Here is a 27,056-nt window from a genome sequence, read left to right as displayed (position 1 = left end):
TGCAGTAAGAATAGAATAAAGTATCACACATAAGCAACACAAATGAACACTAGGATTTAAGGTGGAAACCCAAGGTGGGAGAAAACTGTTGTTGTTGTCCTCTCTGTCTTCAAAATTATTAATATAAAAAACTTCTTACATTCTTGTACTAGCACATACTCATGCTAGTGCACAGACACCCACCTACTGAAGGCTACAACCTTGACTCATTCTAGAACTCCTACTAGAAGGGAGCTCCAACCCCGTAATCTGATTACCATCTACCACTGGAAAGAAGCTTCGACTTCCTCACTGGAAGCTCCAACCCTCTGCAACATCCGTGGACCACGTTTCATAAATTTTCGCACTGGATCCATCTGTTTTAAAACATCACAAATTATAGATCAACTGAAGCAAACACCAACTTAATTCAAATAAAATGGTGATATCACTATAACTAGAACACATATCGGAACTCAGAATACTACATCAACACACAGAATCAACTGCAACCTTGATCATTTATATGTCAACATGTATACACTAGTTCACTTAAGGAAACCCGCGTGTATACGCATTTTTCTATAGATAAACCTCCACACATATCTCAATATACTAAAAACTTGTAATTTTGAATTAGACACAGAGATGACCAAAATTATTCTGAAATATTATGTTAGCTTATAGAACCCTCATACATTTAGCAACATCAATAGTATTTTCAACAAATCAACATGTAACCAAATTCAACTCCATCATTCAATCAGTTCTACTTCAAACATTATCACTCGACCCAAATCAACATGAGGACATTATTGGCATTCAATAGATATACAACAACATTGATAAGGTTGATCAGTCATTGATCCAAAGTGGATCTTGAATAGAACCTCTAAGTCTAAGTCTTAAATATGTTTAAAGAAAAACGCAAACAGAGAATGGTGGAAAACCAAAAAGTAGCGAGGAGCGAAGAAGAATAGCCTTAATGCCCCAGAGTCGTTGGATCTATGGGATCAACGCATGAGATTGAATCACATCGAAAAAGGCCAGCGGCGTATCGATCTTTGCCTCAAGCGAATTACGATCAGCGATGATTTATGGACCGTGGATCGAGTGCACAGATCAACGGTGGAGCTTGCAAGTTCTATATCGCATCGCAATAATGCCAAAGGGGAGGACTTAACACAAGCAGAAGGCTTTTAGCTGGCCCGAAAGGGTTTATAAATGCGGCTTTATGTTATTTTAGTTCTGAGCTAAACGATATTTCTGGCAGGCTTCAGGCGGTAAGCAGTATTGGAGAGGCTCTGCCTGATTCCATACACTGGCCGACACGCAGCACGACGCATGAGAGAGAAAACTTCTTTTTTGGGTGGGTAATCTTCGTGCAAGTAGGCCACCAGAAATGGCTATCAGCCATTGGATTGCAGATCGTGGATCAATAGTGGAGATTGAGCGGACTAATTGATATTTTGGGTTGGATGCAAACAGTCAGATTGAAGGCAGATCAACGATGTGGAATACAAAGGGATTATGACCCATAGGCAGATTGTTGAATTTCATATTTAGCATTTTCGGTCGAGATTTTATATGTTTTCTGTGTATTTCCTTTGGGAACTAAAAATATGTTGTTTTGAGGATTTGTGTCGGGGGAAGGCCAAACGGCTAGTTCCACCTGTGCCCGCCAGTCTTTCTACTCGTTAGCTGCCTTATGCGCCAAGCATTTCAACAATGAGTGTTCAATGGTCGACGGGAGCCAGAGATCCCGGAAAGGAGGGGTATGGACAGAGGCCGAAAGCTAGAGAGCCTAATCAGGGAAATGAACAGACATCGTTGTTAAGCTTAAAAAGCCATCCCATAACAAAAAAAAGACAAGTAACAGTGAGAGAGAAAACAGATTTAGACAGAGAAGACATCGAACAGAGGAATAGTGTAAGTGGACAGTGGGAGAATCTGTGCACTCTTTTAGACTCGAGGTTTTCGAGTGGATCCATATTTAATGTCACCGTTGTATTGAGACTCTCTTTTGAGCTCACTCTTGTAATAATATATTCTTGCAGACATAATATAGAGGTCAACGCTGACAGCTGGAGCTGGAGACGTAGCGAGGAAGTCTCGTGGAATCCTTTATTATTTTGGTTGTGTTGATGTGTGTGTCTATTATGTTTTCTGACTATTAATTGTCTATATTATTTGCAATCTTTTCGATCCATTGCACTAGGTAATATAGGCATTTTCCTACACATGAGTCTGTAATACATTTTCTTCTTGATTTAGTATCCATTTCGGATCAAGTGGTATCATAACATTTGGTTTTGGTTTTATTAAGGTTAGAAAAGCTTGTGCTAGATTTTGAATGCTAACTAGATTAAATATCAGACTAGGAGAAGGAGAACTTATTGAGGCTAATCCAGAGATTGGAAGAGTTTATTCTCAGAGGAGAATGGCAGAAGAAGCTTCATTGGGATCAGAATCTCAATTTATAGAAAGTTTTAAGACACTCCAAGCCATGGTGGAAGAGATGTATCTGTAATTTAAGAAGGGTCGAGGTCAAAGCACTACAACACCCAAACTAGACAAACGAGCAGAGGAACCTTTTCTAGTTGCCCATCCAGAAGGCAAAGGAAAAGGAGGAATGACCTCCACCATCTCCTCCATCATCATCCTCATCATCATCATCTTCTATCTCTTTTAAGAAGAAGAATAAAACTTAATCAAATTAGATGTGAAGTATGATTTTCCAGTTTATGATGGGGAACTCAATGCAGAAAAGTTAGATAATTGGATAAGACAAATTGATGTATATTACAGGGTATAGAATGTTGATTCAGAAAGGAAGAAGATTTAGTTGGCTAGCCTTCAACTTGGAGTAAATGCAGTAGTATGGTGGGAAGACATGACACAAGCTTATCTGCAAAAACATGGTAAAATCATTTCTACCTGGAATGAATTTGTTTCTGCTATCAAAAAGAAATTCTATCCTTTAGCTTACACGTAGCAAGCACTGATGAATTGGCAAACTCTTTGTCAGTTGAAGGGTCAAAGAATACAAAGTTATACTCAAGAATTCATAAAGAGAGCTTTAACTCTAGGTATATCCTTGGACTTACCTAAGACTTTATTGAAGTATATAGGTGGTCTTCATAGCTATTTTAAGCATACTATTCTCATGTTTAATCCCACTAGATTAGATGATGTATCAGTTCAAGCCACACATCTAGAAGCTAAAGGTAAGAATGTAAACCCAGAGGTTGGGAGAACATCTAAATATTCTGTAAGCAAGAGCAAGGAAAAGAAGAAATAGAAATGGAAGGAGAGGAAAGAAAACGATGTAAACAAGGATAAACATTCATGAACTCATTGCAAGAAGGAAGGACACGATGAGGCACACTGCTGGTTTTTGCATCCAGAACTGAAACCTAAGAAGTTCGGTGGAAAGGAGAAAAAAAATGTTGCTGCTATTTAGCAGGACTTGGGATCAGATTCAGGCAATGAAACAACAGTTACAGCCACACGTATTAAAGGTAAAGATTCTGAAGCATCCACAAGTAATTTTTCACAATCTTTTCATAACGAAAATAATGGGAGGGAAAGAAATGAGCTTTTTAGTATTAGAGTGATTTCTAAGCACAATAAGATTAATACTTTATTTGATAGTGGATCACAAGTAAATTTGATTTCTGAAACAATTGTAAAGAAGTTGAGATTAGAAACAAAACCTCATGAAAAGCCATATCCATTAGGTTGGGTTTGTGATAAAACAAAGCTACAAGTAACGAGACAATGTAAACTTAGGTTTTCTATTGTATCAACATTTGTAGATGAGGTTGAGTTATATATAGTTCCATTGGATAAATGTGGTATTCTTTTGGGAAGTCCATACTTGTATAATAGGAAAGCTATTTTCTATAGAACTAAGAATAAGTATTAACTCACTAAAGATGGAATAGAATATATTGTAAGAGCTCATAAACTCAAAGGTAATTATTCTCTCATAAACTCACGACAAATGAAAAGAATTATGAATTCAAGTAAGCAGTTTTTACTAATGTTTGTAAAGGCAAAGGATCCTGAAAAATCCAATGTATTTGAAGGCTATGATTCTAAACAGAAAGTTGATTTAGTTAAACTTGTTTCAGAGTATGATGTTCTATTTCAAGAACCTAAAGGTCTACCACCCAAGCGAGAAATAGTACATGATATTTATTTGCAGCAAGATGCTCCATTACCTAGCATTAGAATGTATAGGTTGTCGGCTTTAGAGAATGAAGAGATAAAGAAGCAGGTATAGGAGTTTCTCGATAAAGGGTTTATATGACCAAGCACATCACCATGTGGATCTCCAATCGTGCTAGTGAAAAAGGAATATGGTTTGTGGAGAATGTGCATTGATTATAGAGCACTAAATAAAATAACAATCAAGAATCGTTATCCTCTTCCTCATATTGATGATTTATTAGATCAATTAAAAAAATCAATTTACTTTTCTAAGTTAGACTTGCGAAGTGCTTATCATCAGGTCAGAGTTGCAGAACAAGATGCATGGAAGACTACTTTCAAGACAAAGCAAGGACTGTATGAATGGTTGGTTATGCCTTTTGGCTTAACTATTGATCCTGCTACATTTATGAGAGTCATGAATGATGTACCCAGACCATTTATTGATGATTTTGTAATTGTTTATTTAGATGAAATTCTTATTTTTAGTAAGACATGGGAAGACCATGTAAAGCATGTAAATAAAACTTTAGATGTTTTAAAAAGAAAAAATCTTTATGTGAAACTGTCAAAATGTGAATTTGGTAGAGCATCTTTAAATTATTTGGGTTATATTGTAGGGGGTGGTGAACTGAAGATAGGTCCCTCTAAGGTTGAATTCATTGTGAACTCGCCTAAACCCAAATCTACTATAGAGGTTAGGAGTTTCCTAGGGGATAAACAACACTGGAGAAAGTTTATTGCTAACTTTTCTTTGCTTGCAGCTCCATTACATGCTTTAATAGGATTGAAACAAGTGTTTATGTGGGGAGGCAAACAACAGAAAGCCTTCGAGACCTTAAAAGAAAAAAATTAGTACAACACCAGTACTAGCACTGCTAGATCTTCAACATCCATTTGAGATTGAGACATATGCCAGTGACTATGCCATGGGAGTAGTGTTGATGCAACACGGAAAACCCATATGCTATCATTCTGAGACATTTATTTCTACAGTAGTTAATTATCACACATATGATAAAGAATCATATGCATTAGTACAAAGTGTGAAAAAGTGGGAACATTACATAATGGGTAAAGAAACAAGCATACATACAGATCATCAACCACTTCAATATTTGCACTCACAAACTAAATTGCAGCAATCAAGGCATTATAAGTGGATGGGTTTCCTACAACAATTTCATCTTGTCATCAGATATAAGCAGGGCATACACAATAAGGTTGTAGACATGTTATCAAGACCAATCATAAATGTATCTACTATACTTAAGCATAACTCAGTAATGCATGAAAGTTACATTGAACAATATGCTCAAGATGTAGATTTTAAAGATGTATATGCAACTTTAAGTCATGGAAAGCAAGTAGAAGAATTGGATTATTATGTAAAGGACCAACTCTTATGTCATTTAGGAAAGTTATGCATTCCACAAACTGAAAGAGTTAACATAATTCGAGAAGCACATACTTCTCTCATATCAAGTCATTTTGGTGTAAGTAAAGCAGTTGCATAATTGCAAAGATTTTATTATTAGTCGAGAATGCATGAGAAATTTTCTAGATATATCAAAGGGTGTACTATGTGTGCTACAAGCAAGCCCAATAATAGGAAATTAGGCTTGTACACTCCACTTCCAATTCCTTCTTGTCCTTGGGAAAGTGTTTCCATGGATTTTGTTGGGAGATTACCAAAATCTAGGAAAGGTCATGATTATTTGTATGTTGTTGTGGATATGTTTAGTAAAATGTGTATTTTGATACCATGTAACAAGCATGTTACAACTGAACAAATAGCAAAGTTGTTCTTTCAGAATGTATGGATCCATTTTGGGTTACCCACTTCTATTGTATCTAATTTAGGGTCTCGACTTGTTGGGAAGTTTTGGTCAAATTTATGGGAGTTGATGGACAGGAGGTTGAAAAGGAGCATATCATTTTGTACACAAATAGATGGCCAGATAGAAGTGGTCAATAGGATAGTGATCCAGTTGCTTAGAGGCTATTGTAGCAAGCATCCCAAGCTTTGGGATGAGCATTTGCGTTATGTGCAACATCCTTACAATGGTGCCAAGCACTCTTCCACTCAAAAATCTCCTTTTGAGACTTGTTTCGGCTTTATACCAAAGTCTCCCTTGGATTTTGTCTGTGGTAATAACATAGCAGTTGATGAACATAGTGATGTGGACAAAACAACCGAGTTCATTGAACAAATCTAGGAAATTCACCAGGCAGTATAGGAATAGTTGGAAAGAAGTCAAGCCAAGTACAAGGCAAGACATGACAAGCATTGAGTTGAGCATAGTTTTCAAGTTAGTGATCAAGTCTGCTTGTACATCAACAAAGACAGAATGCAGGGTGAAGGTAAGAAAATAAACCCAATAAGGTATGACCTTTCAAGATACTTGATAAAATTGGTGAAAATGATTTTCGCCTTGACTTTCCAGCTTATATGCAGATCTATTCAGTCGTTAATGTAGAAAACTTGATATTGTATGAACCTTCATTGATTGAAGATCCTGAAGAGCAAAGTCAGATGCCTTCTATTAGGGATTTGTTGCCTGAGTATCTCAGTGAGTTACAGGAGGACACAGTTCTGGAGAGGAAGGTAAGAACTATGCATTAAGGGGATGTTGAGTACCTGAGAGTAGGTCTCAAAGGTTCAAATCCAAGCAAGGCATGATGGATAGAAATTGGAGAAGTGAAGGAACTGTATCCTCACTTGATCGATGCCTAAAACCAACTTTTGGTGGTCCAAAAGCTTTTCGGTGGGAAGGCATGATCCAAAATGGATCTTGAATAGAACCTCTAAGTCCAAGTCTTCAAATATGTTTAAAAAAAACATAAACAGACAATGGCGGAAAACCCAAATGCACCAAGGAGCGAAGAAGTGCAGCCTTATGCCCCAGAGCCGTTGGATCTATGGGATCAATAGACGAGATTGAATCACATCGGAAAAAACCAGCGGCTTACTAACCTCTACCTCAAGCGAATTGTGATCAGCGATGATTTATGGACCGTGCATCGAGCACGTAAATCGATGGTAGAGATTGCAAGTTCTATATCGCATTGAAATAATGTGAAAGGGGAGGACTTAACATAGGCGAAAGGCTTTCAGTGGACCCGAAAGGGTTTATAAATGCAGCTTCATTTTATTTGAGTTTCAAGGTAAATGGTATTTTGGGCAGGCTTCAGGCAGTAAGCAGTATTGGAGAGGCTCCGCCCATTTCCATACACTGGCCGACGCATAGCTCGCTGCAGGAGAGAGAAAACTGCTTTTTCGGGTGGGTAATATTCGTGCAAGTAGGCCACCCAGAATGTTTGTCAGTCGTTGGATTGGAGATCGTGGATCAACAGTGGAGATTGAGCATACTACATGATCTTTCAAGTTAGATGCGAACCGTCGGATTGAAGGCAGATCAACGGTGTGGAATACAAAGGGATTATGACCTGTAGGTGGACCCGAGAGGATTATAGGGTGGACTTTATATTATTGAAGTCCGGATTTGGCATTTTTGGTCAGGATTTTCTATGTTTTCTGTGTATTTCCTTTGGGAACTAAAAATACATTTTTTTGAGGATTTGTGCTGGGGGAAGGCCAAACAGTTGGTTCCACCCGTGCCCGCCATTATTTCTGCCTGTTAGCTGCCTTGTGCCCCAAGTGTTTTGACAATGAGTGTTCAACGCTTGACGAGAGCGAGAGAGCCTGTAAAGGAAGGGAACGGATAGAGGCTGGAAGCTAGAGAGCTGGAACAGGCAAATGAAGAGACAACGCTGTTAAGATTAAAAATCCATCCCGTAACAGAATAGAGACAAGTGACAGTCAGAGAGAAAATAGATTGAGACAGAGAAGACAACGAGTAGACCAATAGACTAATAGGACAGTGAGAGAGTCTATGCACTCTTTTAGACTCAAGGTTTTCCAGTGGATCCTTGTTTAATGTCACCGTTGTATTGACACTCTATTTTGTGCTCACTCTTGTAATAATCTATTCTTGAAGACATAATATAGAGGTCGACACTGATAGCTGGACTAGGAGATGTAGCCAAGAAGTCTGGTGAGCTGCTTTATTATTTTGGCTGTGTTGATGTGTGTGTCTGTTATGTTTTCTGACTATTAATTGTCTATATTATTTGCAATCTTTTCGATCCGTTGCACTAAGTAATATAGGCATTTTCCTACACATGAGTCTATAATACCTTTTCTTCTTGATTTAGTATCCATTTAGGATCAGTCATTTATCAACATATACCCTTACCTTATGTACACAACTTTGAGGAAATGACCCTGCGTGTATAAGTGACTTCACCGAGACCAACCTACGTATAGATCTGCAAATTTTTACCTAAAATTGAACAGCTCTTCAGAACTTCCGAAACTGCAAGATCATAATATTCGCAGATAAAAGCATGCATCAATACTTAGATCTATTCAAGCCATGATAATATCATACAATGGAAAGTCATTTAAGGTTTCATGATCCTGATCCATCATTGTATTCATCGGTGCATAATTATTTCATATCTATATGTCAACTATGGCCCTTATAATGCCAATATACTTCATATTGAAGTATTCATCAAAAACCCTTTCACATGCACACTTTGCACTTTCATCTTCACCTTCTTATATAGTTTTTCCTTTTTCAATACCACGGGTCAAAACCATACTCCATCCAATGGTTTTCTTAGACGAGATCAAAGCAACCATTGTTGGCTTCAATACCATAGAGAAATACCATGGTAAGTACCCTTGGTATTTAGCATACCATGATGCGGAAACTGTACGTGCCTTTTCTTCTTTAAACTCACATGTATAAACGAATTTGCCTTGACGAACACATGTATAGATCTTCAAATATTCACCTGTATCAAACTTCTGATTCTTGTAAACCTTTGTCCCATCATTCTGTTATTCTTTTCCATCATTTTGTCACCTCTAAACTGTCCTGTGGGGTCATTTAGTTACCATATACTTGTTCTATTATAAATGAGTTTCCATCAAGAACAACATAACATGCATCATAATGCCAACAAAAACATACACATTTTTTCATATGATTTATTATTAGAAAATCACAAATAAAAATTTAAAAAATATTAAAAACAAGTTTTACAAATGTTTTCTCAGGGCGAACTTCAACTTGATGAATTCAATCATATTAGCTCAAATAAGTTTAACAAACATTTTCGGAAGGCAACTTCAACTTTATGAATTCAATCCGGACAACGCACTAGCGAAAATATATTTGAGGGGAATAGGGAGTAACACCAGCATTGGTATTTCACATATAGTCTTGCCCCCATACTATAACTTCTCCATCTCCATCCTTATAATACTCATGAATCTCCAACTGTCCACTTCCTCTTCCAAATATTCTAGGATTTGGCTTTGTATTCACTTCTTTTTCATTGGAAATTCTTAAATAATCCAGTTGATCACCAATCCCTCCACTCTCCATCTGATATCTCTTCTTCCAGATGCCATTAATATCCCTATATCTAGGGGAACCCAAGTTTAAATCATATCTCAAATTTGGACGATCCTTCCAATCATCCTCAACATGAAATTGTTGGCCAGTTTCATCGAGGGCCCACCAAATTGTTCCATGAAATTCAGTGACGAGCATGACTAACAAGTAGTCTTATCATGATGCACACTTACCATATCTTCTAGGATTCTAACTCCTAAGAGTTTATTGGTATAAGGAACTTCTGAATTGATATCTGTAAAATGAGCTGCAATATTTGAATAAGAATGACGAGTGCTCCATGCATTAATTCCACTAGATGCTATGAAGGACAAATAGTCGATCATGATGTTGTTTCCATTTATCTAATCACCGTTCTCAATTTTTCCTTTCGATGAGTGTGTTTCAACCAGAGCAGGGGGATGTTGATTCCAGTTGTGCCCAGAAGCTAATTATTGTTAGAGCCAGGCATATCATGAGGTAATACTGTAGTCGTGCATTCCTCTAACATACAGTCATCGGATGTCGATGACGTTTTAGGCTTATAATTAGACACACCCTGCGCTTGCAGACTGGGAGATATAAAAGTTGTATTAGTGTTGCCTGGATCAATTAAAGACTCATCATTTCGATCCCATGCTAATTGTTTTAATTCAAATAAGCGTGGAACACACAACTGATTTTATCCAATATTGAAGGTGTTTTCATATGGCTGGTATCCTTCTATTGACATGACTTCCATGTACGGCTGCACCGGAGTGAGACGACGTAACACCGTCAAGCACTAGATCATCATTCGAAATTTGATCAGACTAGAAAGGGAAATTATATTTGTTGTTGGTTGAGGGGTGGTTTTGTTTCGATATGAGCTTCTTCTTTATGGAAGAATTCCAAGAATTATTGATCTCATTATCTATGCGTTTGGGTAAATGCGCTGCAATTTGAGACCACATGTTTATCATTGTCGTGGACAGGTAAACATGTGGGCTAGGATTCAAATGTTATGGACATTCAAAAGAAGCTAAAGGAATTAAACATTACATGTGGAAGTTAAACGTTGAGAGAAGGCACGGGATGGACAAAAGTAGAAACTTGTTACCGAGAATGCCCTGTAACTATATTATGAGTCCTCCTTCTCGGACTGAATGTTTAAGGCCCAGCTATAAGTAGTTAATCCATCTCAACCGCAAATCTTTCCACATCTTTGCAGGCGTGTATAATACATTATGTATTTTGTAAACTTTAATTGAGTCAAGATTTCTAATTCAATAGGGAAAATATGTTTTCATACCACTCTAGTTTTTGATAATTCATTATTTTTCTAATAATTCATTGTTTTTTCCATGATATTTTTTTTCTCAGATAACTTACCGAAAGTTGTGCTTAATGTTCTATTAAAATTACGATTTCCAATTTTTCCCAGTTTGGTTTGATATTTACCATGTTTCCCTCTATATAATTAGTTATATTATTAGTCATTAAACTAACCCAAGCTATGTGAAATATATTTATATTAAAATGTTTTCTATTTTAGTAGGAATGGAAAAAAACATATAAATACAATATTATATTTAAACATTTATTTTTAATATAAAAATATGAAATCAAAAAACATATTTATATATTTAATATTAAAGGGCAGTATATCTATATGTGTATTATACTTTAGTTGAAAAGAAAAAAAACATAAATAATTTATTTTTAATATAGAAATATTAAATTAATTTGGATTTATTTTAACATTTATTAAGCCTCTAGAATAATGAAGGTGTAAATCTTTTTTTTCTAGTGCAAAACTTGAAAAATGTTTGCACCTCTCATAAATCTAGAGTTAAGATGAATACAAGGTAGTAGTAACATAGCTATAAAACTTAAATGATTTATGAATATTAATAAAAATCACTCCATAATAAACATCAAAATATTACACCTAATTTACTATGGAATGAATATAGCTTTATTACAATACCATGACTTATTAATAGCACATGTTCAAAAAATTCATAAATCATTTCATATAACATTTTTTCTATAGAGAGGGGCAGTCTATAGCCCAGTATGACCATGATGTGTAAATATGTCTGTGCTAAAAGTTTAATTTTAGCTAATGTCGGCCAACATAAAAATAACAAATTACAAATCTAAATAATGTTTATATCAGTGTCTCCAATAAATAATAATAATGAAAATAAAAAAAATTAATGTTGGCTGGAAAAAATGAAAATAACCATATAGATTAAAAAAAAAAAAAAAACTACAATACAATTATCTCATCCGTTTAGATAAAAAAATTACAATATAATTATCTCATGTGTTTAATACCTTTCCTTTAAGCTTAGACCCCTTGTTGGCCTCATAGAGTCATTCGTAAAAGACTCTGCGTCCTTTGTCAAAGAACTTAAAGACTTAAAATTCGACCCTAAAGACATTCTTGTGAGTTTCGATGTGGTTTCCCTTTATACTTGCATTCCTACAAGGGAGGCTATTAAGGTCATCAACCACCTTACTGATCCTGATACCACTCATTTAGTTGAAATTTGTCTCACGTCCACCTTTTTCAGCTTCGAAGGGGAATTCTATGAGCAAACATGCAGGTTTGCCATGGGCTCACCCCTTTCCCTGGTCGTTGGTAATATCTTTATGGAATACTTTGAATCCAAGGCTTTGGCCTCAGCCTGTCTCTTGCCAAAACTATGGAAGCAATTTGTTGATGATACTAATGTCATCTCGTCTTGTGGCCAAAAAGAATTGGAACTTTTTTTCTAGCATCTCAACAATCAATCCCCCTCCACAACATTCACTATGGAGCAAGAGGTTGATGGATGTTTAGCTTTCCAGGAGGTTCTTATTTCGAAGAATGATGACGGTTCTTTCTCCCACCAAGTTTTTAGGAAGAAAACTCACACTAAGAAGTATCTTCATGCTAGCTCCCATCATTTCCCTTCTCAGAAGATGGGTGTCCTTAATACACTTGCAAGCCATGCGTTGAGAATCTATGATTAAAAGAACTTTGAAAAGGAGAAAGCCACCTCCTTAATGTATTTTTTAATAATGGTTAGTAGGCACCAAGGTCTCAAAGCTTTCCTAAAATCCAGTAAAGATCCCAAGGCTAAGGGAGACCCTAAGGATCAAGTCTCAGGGGTTCATCTCCCTTTCATGCAGGTTAGTGCTCATCTTTACGGTAATAATAATTGAATTTATATTTCTAATGATTTAGGAGCAAGTGGTCCAATCTAGTTGCCCAGTCAAATATTATTGTTGGATGACCTGCTCTCACTATTTAACATGCAGTCTTGATCTAGTTCTTCAACCTGTCCTGAGGATGAACCACACTCATTGGTTCGAATTGCGTTGACAATATGAATTTAGATGTGCTTTCGCTCAAGACTCTTCTCATAAACTAGTTATTTTATCATATACATTGAATTTGATTGGATTGTAAATTTACCTTCAACAATTTCTTACCACATTAAAATTTCAAATTAGGTAAAATCTTAAACATCTACCATTTCTTAAATCAAAGTAAAAAGGTTAATTCAACAAAAAAGAATCCAAAATCTTGCTCTAAAATATTTTAATATTTTCTGTAATTAATTATTTGTAAAAGGAATCTTTAAAATGAAAACGATATCATATGGATATATTAAAATCTCTTTACACAAATATTTCTTTGTCAAAACTTTAGAAAATATTCATTTGATGTAGTTTTATTATAATTTTTGTTATCATACCATGTAAAAATGATCATTAAATCTAATATTAATATTGAAAGATTAATATTCATATTAATATTATTATCAAATCTAATATGAATACTAGTATAGTATAATATTAACATTATTCAACTTTATAACTTTTAATTAATACAATATTAAATTTAATATAATATTAAATCTTTTATATTATAATGATATATATTAATTCTAGATATATATGGGAGGGGAGAAAAAAGATATAGAGTGATAGAGTTGGAGAGAAAGAGGGAGTGAGAGAAATGAGGAGAGAGGAGAGATGGAGTTGGAAGGAGAGAAAGGGAGGGAAGAAGAACGAAAAAAAGAGAGAAAAGTGGAGAGAGAGAGTGACAAGGAAGAGATGGAGAGAAAATGTTTATGATTTGGCGTGAGATAGAGATACAAAGAAGGAGTGATGGACAGAAGGGGGGGAGATAGTGAGAGAGTTAGAGGGTAGAGAGAGAGTGAGAGAGAGTTGATAGGGAGAGATAGAGGGAGGTGGGAGAGAAAGGGAGAGAGAGGAAGGAAGAGAAGGAGAACGTGAGAGATAAAAGGAGAGAGGAAGGTGAGAAGAAAGACACATATGTTGATAAATGGAAACAAGAAAATCTAGTTTAATTTGTCCCTGAATTAAACTAAGAATTAAAAGTGAGTTCTATTCTCTTAGGAATTTCAAGTTGGAAGTCTTTCTGTAGTCATGTATATGTTCTCCGTAAGTTTTAGGGGTCTAGTATGAGTTTAAATTGAGTTGGAAATTAGATCACTCACTTTACTAAGTTAAGTTCCATTAAATTAGTTTGAAATTATTTGAGGAGCTAATAGAGGACTAACAGTCAGTTGGTGCACTAGTGCATCCACTAGTGCTACTCCAGTTAACTGAATATTCCCTCATGAGAAACTCATGCATGTCAGTTGAGAGAAAGACCAATTGAGACTAGAGTGCATGGATAGTGTAATATCAATGGTATTATTTACTGGAGTGTAAATATCATGCATGCATAAGAGATTGATCCTATGTTTGGATTGCACAGTTTTGGAAGCATGAATTCTCTTTATACATGCTATTCATCCTAGTAATTACGAAAGAGAATAGGGGCTTGGAGAGTTGCATTACTCACTAAGTGTTGGCCAAGAGCTAGCTTCTGAGCTGATAGAGTTGAGCATACTTGTGTGGAATTGTTCTAGTGAGAACAAGCTTTGTATCTTCACTCATATTTTTGATATATTCAATATAGATCGCAAGGTTTTGAGCACTGGCTTTCCCCATATATATCTTGTCTTATGTACCATTTATTTATCTCCTTATTGTTCATATTGTTTTCATTGATATATTGGCTTCCACTGGTTGAAGGTAGAATTAGATTCTTGTCCTATGCTTTAGTAAATTGCATGAGCTTTTGAATCCATGGGAGTTTCTACAACATAGAGCGAAAGGTGGAGAGAGTGAGAGGGAGTGATAAGGGATATGGATAGAGAGCGAGAGAGGAGATCCGGAGGGAAGATAGATAGAAGGGGGGGAGATGGAGAGAAGAGGAAGAGAGAGAATGAGGGAGAGAAAGATGGAGGGAGAGATAGATAGGCATGAAGAAGAGAGAGGGAGAGATACATAGATATCGAGGAAGAGTGTGTATGTTTTGGGGGTGATATAATAATAAAAAAGTGCAATAGAGGGAGATAGAGATATAGATGGAAGGTGAAGAGAGTGAATAAGGTAGATATAGAGAGGGAGAAATAGTTAAATATGGATAGAGAGAAAGCATGTGTGTTTGTGGGGGTGAGACAGAGAGACAAAGAATGATAAATGGAGGTAGATATAGATATAGATGGGGGGATAGAGGGAAGAATATTTCTTGCACTAGATGCATTGATTTCTAATGGAAGGAGATGAACTAAATTAGAGGGAAGAGGAGGAATGAAGAGAGAGAGAGAGAGGGAGATGATTGAGAGAGGGAGATAAGGCTAATAGAGAGAGTGGGGACACAAAGATGAAGGAGGGGGGGAGGAGGAGAGAAAGAATGAGAGAGGGAGGGAGAAAGTGATGGGTTTGGAAGGAAAATAGAGAGAGAGAGAGAGAGAGAGAGAGAGAGGAAGGATGAGAGAGAGGAGGAGAGAGGGACTGACACAAAGAGATGGAGTTGGAAGGGGAGAGAGGGAGGGAAGAAGAAATACATAGAGAGAGAGAGAGGGAATGATAAGGGAGAGGTGGAGAGAATGCATGTATGCTTGGGGGTGAGATAGAGATCCAAAGAAGGAGAGATGGAGTGAGATGTAGACATAGATGGAGGGAGGAGAGAGGGAATAATATGTCTTCCACTATATGAATAAATTTTAACATATATGGTGATTTCTAATACTATTTGATTGTTTTCACTAGATGCATTGTTTTAGTGTAGATGTGGATTTTTAATGATTATAATTTATTGATTGCACTAGATGGATTGGTTTTAGTATATATGTTGAAGTCTAATCCTATTTGATTGCTTGCACTAGATGCATCAATTTTAGTGTACATTTTTTCTTATTCTATTTGGTTCTTTACACTAGATGCATTGATTTCAGTGTAGATCATTACTTATAATCCTATTTGATTGCTTACACTAGATTCATTGATTTCATTGTAGAAGGTGATTTATAATCCCATTTGATTGATTGCACTAGATGCACTAATTTCAATGTAGATGTTGATTTCTAACGATATTTAATTTCTTGCACTAGATGCATTGAGTTCAGTGTAAATGTGATTTCTAGTCATATTTGATTGTTTGCACAAGATGCATTGATTTTAGTGTAGATTATTTTTAATTCTATTTGATTTCTTGTGATAGATGCATTCATTTCAGTGTAGATGTCAATTTCTAATTATATTTTATTGCTTACACTAAATGTATTGATTTCAAAGTAGATGTTGATTTTTGATTTGATGTAATTGGATATATGATGGCACATTAATTTTAAAGTTACTGTATTAACAATGTGTGATTTTAGTGTAAGCATAATAAAATTATTGACAATGTGCATTGATTTTTGTGTTATATTATTTCAACCTATTAATTTTGGAGAGAAAGAGACAAAAGTTAAGATGTTTACTATAATAGCTTGAGTTAAATATTTCAATGGTTTACAATTTCAACTCCACTTTTCATATAATCGATATGAAAATATGGGAAAACTAACAGGGGCGACAATAAGAATAGTAATAAGAATAGTATAAAAAAAGAGTTGAGATTAATCATAATGAAGACCATTTGTAATTGACTACATCTTGTCATTTACATATTTTTCCATTCAATACTATTACATTGTCACTTTACATTTAAAAAATTTATTTCATCATTTTTCATAATTAAAGTTATTAAAAATATCTTTCATCCAAAAAATTGAACTAACTCAGCAAAATTAAAATTAAAACTACTCATTTAGTAATACCTAGAGGGACACTATTAGGAATTAATTAGTTGTCAAAAACTGTGATACCTAAAATTAAAAGAAATAGATGTGGAATATCAATCCTCCTTCAATCTATTAACAAGATTATCTTCCTTCTTCATCACCAACTAATTACTAATAGACAATTACATACACATATATAAATATAACACAAAAACTATAACATTCAAAAACATTACCATCCAGATCCAAAGACATAAACATACAAACCACTCAAAACATCCAAACATTGATGTACAAATCATTCGAGGCATGCAACATAGACTAAATTAAAGAACATAATTATATGGTCATGTGAGGTAAATAAAGCATAATGTAAATTTCAAAGTATGAATTTTATCTCAAACATACACATAATAATGATAATCTAAGCATATTATGTTGATGCCCTCAACTTGAACCAACCTAGATCCATGTAACTTTGGATCTAGCATGTGCCTAGAGGGATCGAATCCCTCTAGATGCAAACCTTTCCTCAAATTCTACACTCCAAAAAGAAGGTTTGCATCTCGAGGGATTTGATCCCTCTTGAGGCATGATAGATCCGGAGTTAGAGGGATCTAGTCTATTTTATATGTGATTTGTTTTTAATTAAAAATATAAAAAAGTACATAACTATTTTGAAGATCAAATCTACCTTTAATTAATATTATACAATATTAATAAACTCCTAATGTCAACCAAATAATTAATTATTGACAATAAATCAATCCCCCATCATTATTGCATTATTATTGCATTGGAGCTGATATGGTAACCTACTACATGCATCACTCTGTTGAATTGAATTGAATAAAGAAGAATATGAATTAATTAGTGATAATAAATAAAACAACCCATCATTATTGCATTGGAGATGATATGGTAACATGCTACATGCAGGACTGTATTAAATTGAATTAAATAAAGCAGAAGATCAAGAAAATGGAAATTATCAATAAGATTATAATTGGGTGTACTACAACATAGACAGGGGGTTTTAAGACAATATTTGAGACAATTTTTTGGTATATTGTCTTAACGTCAAACAAAAAACAATTTCTATATTGTCTTAAATATTGCCTTTAACCTGATGTCTCAAATTATTGTCTTAAAATTTGTCTCTATAGAGACATTATATAACACAAGCATTATTGTCTCTTGAGACAACTTCAGTTTTGTGTATTGTCTTTAAGAGGTTGTCTTAAAAAATTGTCTCTATAGAGACAATATATAACACAAGAATTATTGTCTCTTAAGAGACAACTTCAGTTTTGTCTCTTGAGAGACAATAGTTGAGATTAAAGAAATTGTCTTTATAGAGACAATATGTCTTTAATCCTAGCTATTGTCTCTCCAGAGACAATAAAAAATTATATTTAAAAACAATACAATATCACTTTTGTCTCTTTAGAGACAATATAAAACAATGAATCCAAAAAAATATCTCACCATTGAAATTATTTAATTAAAAATAAACTACAACATCATTGATTAACGCATGTTAGGGCACAGTGGAATTAAAATGCCAACCTCTTGCTAATAAGGAAAGTGCCTTTCCATTGAGCTAGTACCCTTTAAATAATTAACAATCGTTATGGAATTCTTTGAAAGTGCATATATAGGCATTGATTTAGGAATTCTTTGAAAGTGCATATATAGGCATTGATTTAAGAAAAAAGATGCTCGACACATAATGACATAATATTTGTATTATATAAAATCTATAATCATGTAGCCTATATTTTTAACTTAATAAAAAATAAGTCAATGGAGTTAGATTAATGTGAGACCCCTATAACGTGACCCATACAACAAGCTAATAATACAAAATAATTTACAAACAATTTAATATACTCATACAAAGAAAAGTAACTAGAATTAGCACATGTTTTCACTATGAATATATTCTATCCATATGAATTTGTACACAAGTGCAACAAATCTTTGCTATTTGATTAAAGATTTCAAATCTTAAGCTACTAGCTTTAGTGTTTAATTTTCTGAATGAAGAATTATATGATTTGAAATTTGACACCTTTTTCCATTTCATTATAATTATTATTATTATTATTTTACTTTCATTGTTTCATTTCTTTTCATTTCAGTCCATTTCCATTTCTCAAATATTTCCCAACATTTACAAATGAAGGAGGATGAGTTTCCATCTCCAAAAAAATGCACCAAAACTAATTTAGATATAAGTGTGCTACAGTAAGTAGGACCAATCTGATATCCATTCTCTTCTAATTGTTTGCATTGGAACAACAACAAGATATGCTCAAATTGGCTATGGAGAGAACAAATCTGATATCCATTCTCTTCTAATTGTATGCACTAGAACAACAACAAGATATGCTCAAATTGGCTATGGATAGAAATTCTTGCATCATTAAAAATAGGCATGCTCGTACTAATTGCTCAATGTTCTAATAGCCATAGGTTTTAATGAATGGATTTATATTATAAGTTGTCCCCTCACTCTTCCAAACATGTCTATCATATACTAGCAAACAATGCCAAGGGTATCTTCTCCTGATTGTACAAATTATTGTATATTATTTCCAATACAGATGAATAGAATGATATGCAATGAGTGTGGTGGAGATGGATCCACTATTGGATGGTTTATTTTCACCTACTAGCAAATAATTCCAATGGTATCTTCTCATCATTGTATAGATTATCATATATTATTTCCATTACAGATGAATAGTATGATATGCAATGAGTGTGGTGGAGATGGATCCACTATTGGATGGCTTTTTTCACCTAAAAGTAGCAATGGTCGAGAAGGATCTTAAATGAATATCCAAGTAAAATATTTATGAGTGGTCACCCAGATTATTTAAATGCTCACAATTATTGGTGCAATTCCTTGACCGAATCTTTGACTAATAGTAGGAGAATGGAGGGTACCTACCAACTATTTGACAAAATTTGTGAACAGGGTTTCGGTTTTGTGGATTTCATTTATTATGGGTTATATGTATATTGGGCATTATAGTAAGGCATTGGAGCTCTTTGAAGCAATAAAGCAATGACCTCAAAGCCATACTTGGTTATTCCAAGTTCCTAATTTGGGTTTCTGCATTAGGAATTAGTACATAACTTATTTGATGAAAATCTATAGTGAAATGTGATTTAATGGACAATGGTGATAGAAATACATGCTTAGAATGCGAGAAGGGCTGAGGAATGTAGCATAAAATGGTGAGTGTGGATACAGTCATTAGATCTTGATAATGTGAGGGTAGCACTGATATGGAATGGTGAATAGAAATCATGGTGAGTTACTATTCTAGAGCTTTATTTGCAAGTCAAAATAGTTTCTTAAAATGGTTTAGTAGTGGTTAAGGATACCACTGATCTAGGGAAAAGCCTATGTCAAGAGATGCTTGTAAAATCTAGTGCACAAGAAACAAGGAAACATTCTAGAAATGACTTGTCATCTATGATCAATGTAGATCAATATGCAACACATAGTGGGCTATTGGCATATCTTCTTGTTGTTGGTCACCAATAAGAAAATCCTCTTTGGAAGAAGATGAAAGTTCTTTGGTAAGTTCATCCAATAGTTTTCCTATATTGGCTATTGGAGAAAAGTATGGTAAATTTTCTTTATAAAGAGTCCTTGAACCACATTTGTGCACTATTGAACATTACCTGCAACAAATAGAAGTGAGGTTTATTGGCTTGCTTTAGGTTCCTAAATCTTGGGTTATTGTAGTGAGTTGTGCCATGTGCACTCTAAATTCTTCTTAGAAAATGGATGTGGATAGTTCAAGTAAAAAACTTACTTTTTTCGATTATAAATTTTGAGAGAAATGTTAATCTATGTTATGAGGATCCTGGAAGCGTCAATGTGTGTCTTCTACTACTAGTTCTCTGCCTTTAGGTCTCTTGAAGGAAGCAGTACTCGTTGATTCAGTACCCATCTTAGCAGTTTCCTTGGTCATAACTCCAAAATCCCTAGACAAGGCTCTTATAGTGATTATAAAAGGTTTTGGCATTCCATTTGTTTGGATATATTATGCCTTTGGGTGTAGATATCACAAGGAAGGTCACTAAGTGGCTTATGATCAACTGGTTACAAATATCTCATGGGAATTTGATGGAAGATTCCTATACAACTGCAACAATGGAAACTTTATCTGTACTTAGATGAAATGTGGGAGTTATCTTCTTCCAGTACCTTTCTTGAGACAATTTTCCTAACCTTACATCAAAAAAATAAAAAATTGAAAAATGGCATGGGTCTTTCATCATATTTATTTCTTAGTTGCATTGAGTTGGCTATATCACCAGTAAATTTGTTTCTTACTACTATACGAAGCATTGATATCTATTTTGTTGATCCCATGTATCAATTGAGGTCCCGTAAGGAAGCTACAAAAATTTTCTTTATAGGCAGTCAATTTTTGAAATCATCTTTGAGAAACTTTTTGGAGTGTAGGCCTGGAATTTACAGTGGCTTTTCAAAGAGGGGCATTGTTTTTTGGGGGTAAAATGTGTTATGGTCTCTGAAGCATGTTCCAAGAGATTCATTATTTTTTATCAAGCTAGAAGCATAGTTTGAATCATTGTCCACCCTCCCATTGTGCATGAGTTTCCAAACCTGGTACCCAACTCTACAAAAGGCTTGGACAAAATCTATGCCTGTAATAGAATACCTAAGACAGAAATAATTTCAGAATTACCTTCAGTATTTAAGTCAACTATCTAGGATGGGTTGTTGGCATACAAGGAGCATATGACTCCATTCACAAGCCTTGCAAGGAATATCAAATAGGACGTGGTTGAGTGTAGAGGTTGCTAGTTACAGGTTTGTTGCTTGCTCCAGGAAAGAAGAAAGTAGAAGAAAAATGAGTTCTAATAACTCAAGAAAAGGAGGTTATCAAAGTAAATTCCAAGAAGATATCATAGATATTCAACCTATACTATGTTTTGATGAGGAATAAAATGATAGAATTGGTCACACTACAAGTGAGGCCATAAGAAATGACAAGCTAAGCCAGACACAAGAAGCTAGAAATACTATCAATGATAATCCAACTAGGGATAGCTAGTTTGAATGTATGGAATTCAGAGAAAAGGAGGTTTACTTTATTCCTCTTGGTATCCAACAAAAGGTAGTTTTGAATGGAAAAAGTAGTTTATATGGTGTTTTCTTTCCACCCATAGCAAGCTAGGAATCAGGAAACATAAGCTCAAATAACAGTGCCGCTAAAGTGGGGCAACCAATATCATGGAGGAAGTCGAGGAAAGAGAAAATGAAAAATGTTATAGATCTATTTAGGAGTATTTTTACTGAAGGAAATTCCATGGATATTGTAGTTGTTCTTGATGTGGCCTCCCAGTACTTGAAATTCCTTCAACTCGGAGTCGAAAGGCTGGAGGCCAATCAGAATGATAGAACTTTGTCGAAGCCTTGAGATCCCTAATTGATGTGGTAAATCACATAGCTTTTAAGTTTTAATCTATGTTTACATTCTCTGTTGGACACCAAAAACGTTTTATTTTCTAGTTTGGCTGACTATTTTTGCTGAAATAACTAGTGGAATCATGTTGAAATGTGCCAAAAATAACTTATTTTCTAAAAATATGAAGGATTAAAGATTTAAAAAAAAAATGCAATGACTTGTAGGCATCCATAACATTAATTTTCCCATAATCTAGAGATAGTTTGATCAACCACAATTAGGAAAAGTGGGTAGGGGCTTAGATGATCCACAAGTAGGCTTTCCACTAAATGTTTGCATCATTGAGGAAGTCAGGTTTGAAAATTGAGATTTGTTCTTAAGGATGGAGGGAAATTAGTTTATGTATACAAGTATGTTAACATAGAGAAAAAGTTAGGGGTATTTTCTATTTTTTAATGAGAAAGTGAAAAAGTGATACAAATTTAAGGAAATAAAGGACAAAGTGAAAGATCACATGCATAACATGTGTTGAATCAAGGTTGTTGCAGTGAATTGTAATGCAACATATTATAATCGACAAATTCAAAACATAGTCAACAAAAAGAGGCATGTTTGTGGACCGTTGCTCTTGCAAAATAGAAGAATCAATGACATGGTTCATGTATGAAAAATTTTGTATATATCATTAGTCAAGGATTTTGAATAGATTCTCTAGAGGCTATATCAAGTGGATATGTGTTGAATTTTGTAGCTATTGTTGATCTTCATAATTAATGTTTTTAGCCCTTGATGCATATGTAATGATAAATATAAGGCATATTTTTCATGTCCTTGTCAAAAGAGAAAATATAAGGCATGTTCTTCATGTCCTCTTTCAAAAGAAAAATTTTGAATTTTGATATTTGAATTTTTGCCTCCATACAAGCCCAGTTGTCCCTCCTCCTAGTCAAGTCAGCCTCTAAAGAGACACTCATTAAACCATATAAAAATGTATATATAAGGAACTCGACCTCCTTTCCTTGGCACAATTTGGATTACACAAGAAAATATATCTTTTGGACATCAAAAGAAAAGAAGTAGGCAAGAAGAATGAAAAAGTATTAAGATCTCTCTCTCTCTCTCTCTCATTTGACCTCACACGTGTGGATCTATCTTTATGTTGTGACCTCACACTTGTGAGAGAGGAAATGAATTTGTCTAAGGTATATAGGGGAAGCAAGATTGAGATTCTTAGGTGCAGAAGCAGGCCAAATTTACTCACTGCTAGACCAGATCAGGAAAAGGTTCTTGGGAAACTGTTTAATTTGACTGGGAGGCAGTTGGACCAGTTTTGACCAAGTCTACTTTGCTGGTTAGTTTGACCTTGTGATTGACTAAAATATCTAGGTGTGTCTCTTGTTGAATTGAAGAATTTATCTAAGGTTCCTTGGTTTTTCCCCCATGTGGGTTTTCCCAACAAGCCCAGTCGTCCCTCCTAGTCAAGTTAGCCCCAGTCAAAGAGGCACCCATTCAGCCAGCCAAAAATGTATATATAAGGCACTCGATCTCCTTTCCTTGGCACAATCTAGATTACAAAAGGAAAGATATCTTCTTGGCATCAAAAGAAAAGGAGGCAAGAAGGACAAAAAAGTATGAAGATCTCTCTCTCTCTCTCTCTCTCTCTCTCTCTCTCTCTCTCTCTCTCTGAACTTGCACAAGTGGATCTATCTTTTTGTTGTGACCTCACACGTGTGACAAAAGGGCCTAATTTTTCTAAGGGATACTAGGGCAACAAGACCTAGATTCTTAGGTGCAAAAGTGAGCCAAAGTTCTTCCCTAACAAACCAGATGAGGCAACGGTTCTTAGGAAGTTGTTTAATTTGACTAGGAGGCAATTGGAATAGGTTTGACCAAGTCTACTTTGCTGGTTAATTTTACCTTGTGATTGACTAAAATATCTAGGTGTGTCTCTTGTTGAATTGAAGAATTTCTCTAAGGTTGTTGGGTTTTCCCCCATGAGGGTTTTCCCAAGGTAAATGTTTGTGTTCTTGTTTAGGTGTCTCTTTATGATCCTACTAGCATTTAGTTTCTATTGTTGAGATCTTTTGTGTAATTGGTTTATGATGAATATGAATGCAAGAAAAGAGTAACTAAAGAAATCATAAGAAGTAATTATCAGTATTAAAAGATCCTATGAAAAATCAACAATCTATTGGGAAAATGTTTTTACTTTGCAAACCTAGTGAAACCATGAGAATGCCATGCAGGGATAATAATATCTAGTTGTATTTACAAGACAATTTTATAGGGAGGTATTTTCTGGAAAAATCCTATTTAATGGGATGAGATCTATTTTTAATTTTGTATATGCATTTACTAAAGAAGAGATTATGCAAGAAGTTTGTCTCAAATTTTGAGTGTATTTAGCTCTAGGTTTTTCAACATTGCAAGTATGGTTTAATTCATGGTTCTTTATTTAGTTTATTTGATATTTTTTTGCATTTGTTGAATTATCCACTCAAAATACATATTGAAGTTGTTAAAACATGGATTTCTACTCCCATACAAAGATTACATAAATCAACATTTAAGACTTACCTAGGATGGCCTTGTAGAAATTTCTTTTAAGGTCCCATATGTTTGGAGAGAAGCAGCCTCACCTATATATGCAAGAATCAAGTAGGATATACCATCCCTATGAAAGATATCTGTGGTAATATACTAAAAACTCAATGTATTAGAAGATTAAATGTTGATATATGAAGTTATTGAGACAAGAATATTTACTTACCTTAATTTACAATGGGAGAAATGTCCCAAATCAGCAAACATAGCATCAAAAGTTAGAACCTACAAAAAAACACATTGGAAAACTAATATAAATCAGCTAAATTTCGATGTATTTTCATCCCACTTGACCTCAACATTCAAAATCACACAAGAGTCAAAAGACCACAAGCACACTTTTGAATGTCAAGTGAGATATGGGTACACACCTGTGATGCATAGGACTATGCCTCTAATGGACACCCAACCCTCTGCATGTTGTCTTCTTGATGAAATTGTATATATAGTAAGAGAGACTGCTTGGAACACTTTTGGATTCCAAAGTATAATATTGTAAATACCAATGCCACTAATACATATGAGCCACGCTATTACAACAAATGAAAACAGAACATAAACCTTGTGGGCCATAATGTTATAGCACAAAAAACACCACTAATATGACACAAGAAATGGCAACAACATAATCTTATAAAAACAAATGACCAGAATGTCAAATATGGAAATTAACATTCACATCTAAAGGGAATAGTAGAAAATGTTAAAGCATCTTATGGAGAGGTTTATTTAAGCCCAATTTTTAGCATATATAATTTTCTGGTTTAGACACAATATATGAATTGTGCAAACAATAATGAGTACACATAAAAGAACTTATAGTTCAGTAAGAAGTAATAAAATGGCATTTCTAAAGTTCTGGCATAACAAGGAAAACAATACAAAACAATAAGGAATCACTTGAAAATATAATGGAAATGAAATATTGGAAAAAATGGCAGATCAACAAAAGCAATGCATATACAAAGCTAATGCCCAATACATAATCGGAAAACTTCTAACGATGCTTGATGTATGATTGGATGAAAGAAATGTTTTACTTACTCTCATGTAGATTATGAATTTTAACATTAACCCTTGATACCAAAGAAAGAACTGCAAAATTCACAAAACCAGTTGTGGAACTGATTAGAAACTATGGTTCCAAGGCTGATGTCAAAATTGCTACAACTGGTTTTATAGCACTGAAATTGGTATAAGCCAAGATAACTTAATTAGGAAAAACAATGTAGTTCCACTTTTCAAAAATAAACTATCCTGAAATCATCATGCCAATTTATAGAGTGTAACCGTATGTGCTAAAATGTTATGCATGCCTATGATGGAGGATCCTTTCAATAGGCACAAAACTCCATTGAGGCATATTGATAGACTTCATGTACAGTAGTGGTGTGTAATGTCCCACAGTAATCTTACCCTTAGGGTTTTACCTTTGTCTAGTGTTTTTTTAAACCATCATGAAAAAAAACTTTATAACAACCATGAATGTTTATATAAAAATAGGTAATGTATGCATGAGTATATAAATTCCCACAATAATATGAATTTTTCAACCAATACACAACATATTAGAGCTCACTGCACAAAAAACAGTGAATATGTCCAATCCAAAAATCCAAGAATACGAAATTCCTTTGTAATTTCACAATAATTGTAACTGTGCTATAATATTCAACCCAATTGCTTCTACACTACTTCCCTATCTATTGTGTTGATTCTACTTACTGCATCATGGTGGTCAAGTATCCTTCATGTGGATAGCTACAGAGAAGGTTCTAATTGGTAATTTCTCGCTAATTCCTGGCTCAAACTTCTTGTCCTGAATAATATTGCAATGGTACCAGACTTGATCAATCAAGCCTATACAGGTTCCAAAGTCTACGTGACTAGAATTAGGTGTCATTTCTCTGAGAGACGTTAATAGTCTCAAAATTAAATTGGGGATGGGTCAATGCCCAAGCACCTTCACAAAGGGGACCGTCCTTTAAAAACTAGGCCCTGAAATTCTTTCACTACCATTGTACAGTTGATTATGCTTTTGTTCCTTAACATCCACCTCAGGTAGCCTAGAATGGTTTCTTTGGTGAGGATTCATCCCTTAGATATGCCCACCTTATCACAAAATCTACTTCTTGTGCCTCAGGTGGATTCCTTAGAGAGGTCGCAAGCCTAGACTGGCCTCAGCTATGTGGCAAAATCTTCATTTG

General features: G+C 34.7%; 1 pseudogene; it reads left to right on the top strand.

Moving 5' to 3' along the window:
* Positions 1–1,707: 1,707 nt before the first annotated feature.
* On the top strand, positions 1,708–22,257 carry LOC149247490 (uncharacterized; annotated as a pseudogene).
* Positions 22,258–27,056: the final 4,799 nt, after the last annotated feature.

This window comes from Pinus tabuliformis, chromosome 7, assembly GCF_031772625.1.
Source record: "Pinus tabuliformis cultivar Carrire ecotype Pingquan chromosome 7, CPIR1, whole genome shotgun sequence".
NCBI classification, from domain to species: Eukaryota; Viridiplantae; Streptophyta; class Pinopsida; order Pinales; family Pinaceae; genus Pinus; species Pinus tabuliformis.
The sequence above is the reverse complement of the archived record's forward strand: the minus strand, read 5'-3'. Positions and strand labels throughout refer to the sequence as shown.